Here is a 9,978-nt window from a genome sequence, read left to right on the forward strand (position 1 = left end):
GTTCAAGAATTAGCATAAAAAACCAAGGCAATTTTAATGCAAGTGTTTGGGAAACACGGCCTACATCATGTCTTCACTCACTCTGGCGTTTGAACTGATGTCGATGTGTCTGTCTTTGTTTAACCCTTCGTCTTTGTGCACCAAAGAGTTTCATTAGTGGGCTGTTCAAATAGTGTAACATTGACTCATGGTAGCACCAACAGCTATTTTACTGCAATCCAAACCCTAAAGTTTAAATACCAATTTACAAAGGCATTTTTCTTGCTTTGGGTTTAAATATAACAAATGGCTAGATTACCTAACAAACAGGAAGTTCAAAGTGCACTGTTCACGAAGCAATAGCATATTTAAGTGAAAGGAAGGCCTACCAGATCAGGAAACAAACAGCACTCTAAATCCAGATCCCCTGTCTTACGGTGCTAATCTTTCCCATTGCCGACTGTATGGTACAGATAGCCAAACACAGGAGTGACACTGGCTGTTTCCTGCTGAATCTTCTTCCATGTGGTGGAAAGTTGGTAGGGTCAATGTGAAGGCATCTACTCCTTCAAGGATGTTAATATTTTTACATGTACCAATTCGTAAAAGGTAAATTACCTGCTTTACTAATTCTTCATTTAGCTTTTGATTTTTCACCCAACTCTTTCAGTTGCTGAGAAAATGTATGTGTCTGTGTTAAATGGCACAGGCTTTTGAAGACTTTTAGGTCTATTGTAATTGGATAGAACTTTCATTTTCATCTTTTTTATTTTTTAGAAAGCCAGTTTGTGCTAGTTGTGGAAACAATTATCCAACGCACAGCCTAAAAAATCTATTAGAACAATCTCTTGAGAAAGTCAAAAGCCAGGCAGGATTAGCTTTCCAAGAAGGAGAACAGTTGTTTACACTCAAATGTCGCACAATCCAACAAATTTCTAAGGTTTATTTTTAGCATAAATTCAGCTATTTTATTTTCCCCTACAACTGAGTGAGAACATTAAAATGATTAACATTGTCCTAAATCACTACACCACCTCACGTTAGAAAGACAGGAATTAGACTATGTATATAAGAGAATGGAAAAAAAGCTGTGAAATTCTAATTTTCACCTAATTTTTCCTGGAGCATTTTTTCAAATGCTTTTTTCTTTAATATTTTATGTGATACAGTAGTAAAAATTAAATTAGATAATATTAGGGAAAAGTAAAGTCAATGCTGCCCTTTAAAACCAATCTAAAGGCTTTGTTGCCCCTTTAAACTCTTTTTTTAATAAAATAATTATACATGTAACGATAATAATTATATTATCCATATTATTTTATTATAAACACCTGCTTCAGTTCTAAGATCACTGAAACGTAGAGGGCAAAGTAATAAAAGAGACTCCATTTTAAAATGTTCTAAATATTTCTCCCTATGTAGCTGACTATTAGAAGACCAGTTAACTCTGGGGATTTGGTTTCTTTAACTATAAAATCCATTGAATGTAAGATAATTATAAATATAGTCATTGATAAAAGAAGCAGATGTAATATCCGAACATACTTTAAAGTAACAAAATATAATCTATTATAGGAAATAATCGTTCTGTTAATAAGATAACATGATTTATAGGCCTAAATAATTAGAATCTTAAATAAGTCAGCTTCTATGAGCTTCAGTTTCTTTGTCATCAAAAATGGAAAGAGTTGGACTAAATCCGATGTTCTTTACCCGGGTTGTGATTTGTGAACTCAGAGGAACAAAGCGGCCCCAGCACAGTGTGAACATTTTGAACACATGTGCATTTGTTGGGAAGAGTACACACAGCTTGCTTTCTGGATTCTCACAGGATCCAAAGCTAAGAACACAGCAGGTGATCCCAATGTCCCTATCACTCTGACACCCAAAGGGTTGTATGACTTTCGACTCCTCTTGGGTTCTGATTAAGGACAAGACTTCCTTTTGTTGTACTTACAGTCCAACTGATTATATATTATAAAATCTAAATTGCCCTTTACCCATCCTTATAAAGCAAAGAAAAAAATAAGCCTTTTATAACCAGGGTATTCTGTAAATCAATTGTCATGAAGTTCCTGAGACATGCCTTTTGTTTAAAAAGACAACCCAAGTTGATTACAAATTCCATTTACATGAAGACATAATGTCCATAAAAAGAAAGCCATTGCTTTTATATGCAATAGGATTTGTCTTGAAGAACAGATGGAATGTAACCCAGAAGCAGGTGGGTTGTGTATACATTTGTTATGTAAAAAGAGGCAAAAGCTTTGGCTTAATGAGAAAGTCATCTTCAGTTAAGAGCGTGGGAGGACATTTTTCCATGGAAACAAAGGCATAATTATGAAATACTAAAGCTGTCAAGACAAAAGTTGCTTTAACAACTATGTTGAGTTTTTGTCTTGGTGTCTGAAGTAGGGAAGAGTGCAGAGATAAAGCAGGTACAAAATAAGGAGCACCTAAGCAGGGTATCGATGGAATGGGGTAAAATGTTGACATCTGTGAAACATGCTTTTGGCTTAGTCAATTTTATTCATTTAAATTCCTCGTCTTGTGAATTGTCTCATGTGACAAGACACAGACCGTAGGCACATAATAAATTCAACTGCTGATTTTTAATTCCCAGAGGATAAGGATTTTTGTACGAACATTCTGGAGCTAATTTGTTATGAGTGTCCTACGAAATTGCTCCAGTTCTTTAGACTCTTGAAGAGATTCATTCCTTATGCTGTTTTTATTTATTTTTTTCTAGCCTGTTTTCCTGTTTTTGACTTTGGAACTGTGTGTGTGTTAAAGTCGAGATGCTGTACAAGGAAGAGAAGGAAAGGGAGGGTATTCCTTCTAGCTGGATCCAAATGATTTAAATTATGAATGAAGTAGAGGTGTGTTGGTACAAGTGGGTCATATCAAACCAGAGGAAACATAATCTATTCACTGTTAATATGCATACATATCCTTTGATATGGATGTAAGTGCTTTTCAGAAAAAGGAGGCTGAAAAGCAACCTCAGATCATGGAGGAAGAAGATGCTAAAGCTGGAAAGTGCAGATGCTGACATACAAGCAATCGAGAGCTTTTAGAAGTGTATGCATTCACTTTGTCCCTGTGCTGTGCATTGGAAGTTCAACGATAAAGCAAAATCACTGCCCCAAGGACTAGCTTTGTCTTCAGGGAAGGTCAAAACAAAAAATGGATGTAAACTATGAGATGGAAGATGTTCAGTATGTGATGACTGAGATTACAAGTGCATAACTTTCAAAAGAAGACTGGTGAGAATGTTATATTCTTAAAATTGAGGGGCTACTACTAATAAGTTGCCAATAGAAAGATCACAGGCACTCTCCCTATGCTCAGAGACTATTTAGGTGACTGTGGAAAGCAGTTTCACTTTGAAGTCAAGGGGCTGCCCTGGGTTTCAAGGTTTTTCATAGAACTTTGTTATTCCAGGCATTTAAAGGAAACAAAAAGAAAAACTGAGTCTGGCAGTACAGGGTGAAAAGTACAAGTGAACTAACAAGAAAATGAAATCAAGGAATCAATGATTGCTGGGAGAAGGAGAATAAGCCCAGAAGAGATTCTTTTACATATGTAAAGCTTTTAAGCAAAAGGAGGAACCAGAGGCTGTGTGCCTGTCATTTATCACTTGTGTATAAATTGTATCTTTAGCATCCCTCTCTCTGAGGTAAAAATAGTCATGCACACAAATTCATTGGCTCTGTGTCATTGCTTAGTGACCCTGTGAGAGAGGGACACCTTCAACGAAGAGAAAGGAGAAAGACTACCAACACCTGGGGCCTAATACTACAAGAGTCAATATAACCTTGACATTTTAGTACTCAATACACATCACGACAAGGAGAAGGGAAAGAGAGGGATGGATGTCTGATTTGTCAGAAGAAAGATATGCAAGAGCTATGTTGTGAGAACTCAACCCGAGGAAATTAAGTTGGAGAACTTGTTTAAGAACATGGATCAGAGAAAATTGAGGCTCAAGTTTGTAGGCTCTCAACTCTAAGAAACAGAAGAATTAAACTGTAATTTGTTTTCTCCACGAGAGAGGAGGTTTTGAGAATATCACAAATTACCTTTAGGAAGATTTAAAGTTTTATGTCTCTGCCTTCACTCTTCAACAATTCTTGAAAAACTGTCACTTTTCAGAGGCAGCAGGCTTATATGTTCTTTGATTTCCCACTGGTATACACACAGTGTTAGTAGATACAGTAAGGACAGACACATATGGCTTCTTGACCACCATACTATGACATTAGTGATCTTGCAGTGGTTGATTGGTCTTGGTTATCTAGGTTTATCCCCCCCTCTTCAAACCCACTCCTTCATCCTCTTATGATCTGATTCCCATTATGAACTTATCCCCTTTCATAGTTAACCAGATAGCCAGATGGCCCTCACGTGGACACGCACTCATTCTATGTGAGCTAAAATGCAGAATTAGAAAAGTCAACAAACCACACAACCTTTATAAACAAAGGAGGTCAGAATTCAAGACAATTGTCCAAATTTTATGATCCAGAGAGTTAAAGTTCAAGAGCTCAATTTACAAAACCAAGAAAAATTTTACAAATCAAGACAGGTCCAAATACAGGAAGGAAAAAAGCTGGGGTTGTCATCTGCAAAATTCTAAGAAAGGAGTAGGCCACAAAAAACTTTGGATTTTTTTTTAAAGTACCTGGCTTGCCTCTGATTTATGTAAGAAAGGGAGAATAGGAAGGAGGGGCAGGACCAGTGACCACTTTACCTGTGGCGGTTGGGGAAGGGAAGCGTTGGGATCTGACTGTTAAGAAAAGGCAGCCGTGTGAAAATCTGTAAACTGAGCATTTCCAAAAAAGAAGACACCGTGTGTGTATCATCTTAAAATTGAGAACAAACTTGGTGCGCTCTAGAAAGTCAGTGTGGCTGGACTACAGTGAGTAAAATTTAGGACACTAACTTTTAATTTGCAAAATTATAATATTTGAAGACTGACTTTTTGGTACAGAGCAATTATTTCAATAGTTTCTAGTTTTTTTCTTACTGAGGGACTTCTGTAAAATATAAGCAAACTTCCAGCTTACTAGAAAGAACACTACAAAAGAACACAATTGAAAATGATGCATTGAAGTTAATGTTGGTTAAATCCCAAACTAGTTTGCTATTTTACTTCTGTTTAATATATATATTTACATTGGAGAAATTCCAAAGTGTTTACACTAGTAAAAATTGGTTGAAATAATTTGAGGAATGCAAACTTCCTTTCTTTGTGTCTTTACCTAGCAGGGATGATTTGAAGAATTTGACTGACATACTAAAAACTTTCCAAATGCACATCTTGGCTATTGTGAATAGTACTGCAAGAAATGTGGGAATGAATATACCTCTTCAAGATCCTGATTTCAATTCCTTTGGATAAATACCCAGGATTAAAATTGCTTAATCATATGGTAGTCTTACTTCCAATTTTTTGAGAAACCTCCATACTGTTTTCAACAGTGGCTGCACCATTTTATATTCCCACCAACAGTTTACAAGACTTCCAATTTCTCCACGACCTCACCAATAGTTGTGAGTTTTTGGTAATGTGGAACAAGTTATTACGACCTTCTGTGCTATAGTTTTTCCCATGACCTAGTTTGATCTATACAAAATTGCACTCTAAATTTGGAGGATTTTATTTCTTTCTCAAGCCAAAGCATTATTTGTTGTTAATATTTTCAGAGCACTTAAATCCACAATTAATGTCAGATTCTGATATTTGACCATGGGTTCCATGTATGTGATGATATGTTGCACAAATCAGCTAATTCATGGACAGAAAAACAGTGTGAAACCTAAAGTGTTGAAGAACCCAGTGCCCAGAAACCAATGGTTTGTAGTTTCAATGAAATCAAGTTTACAGGTCAATAACATCTGGTGAATTATTAATTGGTTTATCTGTTCAATAAGGAAGGTCATATGAAAATGGCATTTGCCATCATACCAAATTTATCTAGATTAAGTAAGGACTTTACATTCACGTTTGCATTTTCTTCATTCTTTACTGGTGTAAATTACCAAATGGTAGGGGGGAGGAACTTAAGTAATACTCTTTAACTTTAATTCAAGTCAAAAATGAAAATTTACCATATGAGGACCAAAAAGCATGGCATATTTCTAGCAATGCATAGGTATTTAGGTGAAAAAACAACCATAGCAAAAAATACCAATGTCCTGCCCAATCCGTAAGGCAGATAAGAAATGAGGAGCAGCTTTTCATTTTCCAGACCCAAGACAAAAAACATAGGGTGATGGTCAGTTTTAAGTGTCAACCTGACTAAGCTAAAGCCTACCTGAAGAGCTGGTAAAACATGGTTTCTGGGAATGACTATAAGGGTGTCTCCCTAATGAAGACAGTAGCATTTAAATAGGAGACTAAGTAAAGATCACTCTCAACAACCTGGATGGACATCATCCAGTCTGTTGAGGGCTTTAAATAAAAGAAAAAGGCAGAGGAATGGCAAATTAGTTGTCTTCTATCTTCCCTGCCTTTGAACATAGGTCTTCCGGCTCTCAGGCTTTTGGACTTGCACTGAAATTGCATTGACTTTCCTGGTTCTCCACCTTGCAGAAGGCAGATCTTGGGCCTTGTTGGCCTTCTTAATCACATGAAGCCATTCCTGTAATACATCTCTTACTAGTTCTATCTCTTTGAAGAATATAATCTGATACACATAGTAAACTAGACTTACTATTTCTCTTGCTTTCATGTTAACCATTTATAGCCAGAGACAAAGCAATATTTTAACATACTCACTGCCTATCTATGCCATTTTAAAGCTTGTCAATGAACTTTATTTTATATTTTAGAAGCTCACCACAGTGAGAGACCGAGGTAGCACGTTTTTTGTGCGTGTCAGCAGTGGCTATGGGGGGCAGCTTCGATAGTCACCTGCTCCCAGTGGTCTCACCTGATGCTGAGGAACACCAGGACACTCAAGGCCTCCAAGTTTTTTCTCGCCTTCTCACATTCATAAATAAGCAAATAAATAAATGTCATTTTACCATCATGTGGCTGTGCTTGGTGGAACACAGGGCTTTGTCTGTGTATGTGTGTGGTTGCGTTTAACCCCTACTGAATGTGAAAGCTGGACAGTCAATCCAGCTGTCTTGAGAAATTTGCTTCTGCAGATTGAAAAAAAAATTTTTTTCAAGTTAATTTAAGAGAAATTAACATTATTGTTTAGAGTAAAACAGAACTTTCAAGATTTTCAATAGCATTGGTTTTTCTATGACTCTTTGTGTGAGGCAATCCAATCATCATCAACAAAATGTTCCCGATGAGGAAACCAGATCAAAGAGGTCAAATAACTGCTCCTAAATCATGTAACTGAGACAGAGCACTGGAGCAAAGATCAGAAAACCTGGCGCTAAGTATTTCCGTATCTTCCACCCAAGAATCTTGTGTTTTGGAAGCAACAACATTTGACTTCATATGAGTCACACCACCAAAGTGCCTAAAACCTGGAAGAAGATAAGGACTAGCAAAATTTAAATAAATCATATCCCAGAAAATAATATAGCCATGATGTTGTCAAACTATCAAATAGTTGGCAGCTCTTTGTTTCCTTTTTTTTTTTCTTGCCAGAGTTCACTTTCGGGTTAAGAATAAAGATTCTGAAGAGGTTATACTCTTAAAACTATGTTCCTACTCAGAACCACTGCCAATAGAATCATTCAAGAAGTGCCAGTCAAGTATAATTCTAGTTGGGAGTAGAGGACACATGCCCAAATGTGTGAACTGTGCCAGTTGGTTTCAGTAAACTGAGGCTATAGTTTGAAATAAACTCAAGTTCAGGTCCACCAGAAGATAATCTCCTCTAGAACTATGCTTCCTGTTCTACTCCCAAAGCCTAATGAGATTCCTGGAATAATAATTTTGAATGAATGTTCTGCCGGAGCTTGCCACCCTAGGTTACATTTCTAGGGGAGATAGTTCCCCATTTTTCATATCACTTCATTCTGACATCAAGATTTATCAGGAAGATGAATCCATTTTAGGATCCACATCCAACTAGCCTGGGTGTGTGAGTTACCTAATTCTGTAATAATGCTGCATAACAACCAACCAGTAAACTTACAGGCCTGTCACAATTTATTTTTGTTCCTGCGTCTATAGGTTGTCTGGGTGGTACTAGAAAACTAAATGAGATTCAACAAAATCCATTCATTTAAACATCACTAACTTCAGGTCAACTAGGTAGCTTCTCTGATCTCAGATGAATATTCTGGAATATCTAACCAGGTCTCATCCTCCAGCAGGTTAATCTGAGGATAATTTTTTGGCAGGGACAGAAGAGAGAAAGTGAAACAGTGAGAGAAAGAGAAGGTAGAGGTGGGGAGATATCTTGAGGCTCAGCCTCAAACACTGGTACATTGTCACTTCTGCCATATTCAGTTGTCTAAAGCAAATTATAAAGTTAGGCCAGATTAAGGAGTGTAGAAATAGATTCCACTTCATGACTGGAAAGGCTGCAAAATCACATTGCAAAGAATATGAACACAGAAGGGAATGGGGTATAGTGGGGAGCTGGGGCCATTTTGCAATCAACATAGCACACCTAGGAACCTGAAGCCCAACACTTAACGCATGTTCTTTCTAAGAGCGGGTCACAGCTCAGAGGACTGAGATTAGTGATGTACTCTCTAAGTTCCTCTCCATCTTCCATGGTGCCCATCCTGTTCTCTTATCCTTGGCCTTTCTCTCCAACCATGTTCTAGAAAGACATTTCCTATATAGAAGGACTAAATTAATACCCCTCAAAATAGGAAGGCACAGACACTGTCCTATCAGAATAGATGCCCAAGACTCCAAACAGGCGTTCATGACGAACAGCCAGCGCTGCTTCGTGAGTGAACATCAGCCCTCAAGTTCTCATGAGAGAAACTTCTCAGAACTGTCTTTTCTAGACACAAGCTCTCTATGCCTCTGAAATATCTGGGGAGTGGTTTCTTAGGAATCTCATGGATATACTTGAAATTCAGTATAATATTCTCTGTGTGTTATGCATATTTTTCCGAAGGAAAAAACTATAATTTCCATGAGATCCTTAAAAAAATGTCCATGACTCAGAAGAGTTAAGAACCTCTACTTACTTGGGTTTAACTGATAAATAAATCAGTACACTAAAATGGTGGAGAACAGAATAATCTTCACTCTCCAAAAGAGCACTTTCAAATTCTCTAACAGGTTATATAATTGATGTTGCTTAGGGGCATTTTGAAGACTAAGGGGAGCAGTCTCTAGCCATGTAAATTTGGAGGACTGGATTTCATACTGCTAGAGGGCTGATTTCCAGGAGTGTCACTGGTGCGAGGGAGATCTGTCAGCCTTAAAAATATCCCCAGACTGACACACAATGACTCAAAGTTCATAGGAATTTGATGATATACAAATACAATTTTGTTCACTTCCCTAGAGCTTCACTCGTCTCTGAGAATTACTCTATCCAGTTGGTCCCTGCATAGTTTGTGTTGGGAAAGGGTGACCTGGGCAGAAGGGCGCTGAGGACCATCACGGAGAGAAGACCCTAGAAGTACCTGAATCTACTAACCAAATAACCACAGTCCTTTCTGTTCCCCACAGAGAACCTCAACAGTGACTAAGATCGTGCTCACCAAAATCATGTACGGCCACTGTCGTTCCTGTCTTTTGTTAATCACATCATGACAAAGGAAATGCTCAGGATTCTATGAAGAACTTCATTTACTTATAGTCAAAGACAGCAACTTTCTTCTGGAAACCTGGAACAGACAGGCCTGAATGGGTTGAGACCAAGTCACACACACTGCTGCCTGCTCCTGTTTGTGAAATACGGACGAACTATAGGGCGAGGGGGAAGAACATTTTGAGGGGTGAAAAACCTTAGGAGAAAGATGAGAGGTACCTTGAAAATCAGTCTTAGAACTTACACAGTTATAATTAAGTAGCTTTTACAAACTGTCACGTGTCACCAACCAGCGTCTAATTTA

This window comes from Desmodus rotundus, chromosome 9, assembly GCF_022682495.2.
Source record: "Desmodus rotundus isolate HL8 chromosome 9, HLdesRot8A.1, whole genome shotgun sequence".
In the NCBI taxonomy this organism is placed as follows: Eukaryota; Metazoa; Chordata; class Mammalia; order Chiroptera; family Phyllostomidae; genus Desmodus; species Desmodus rotundus.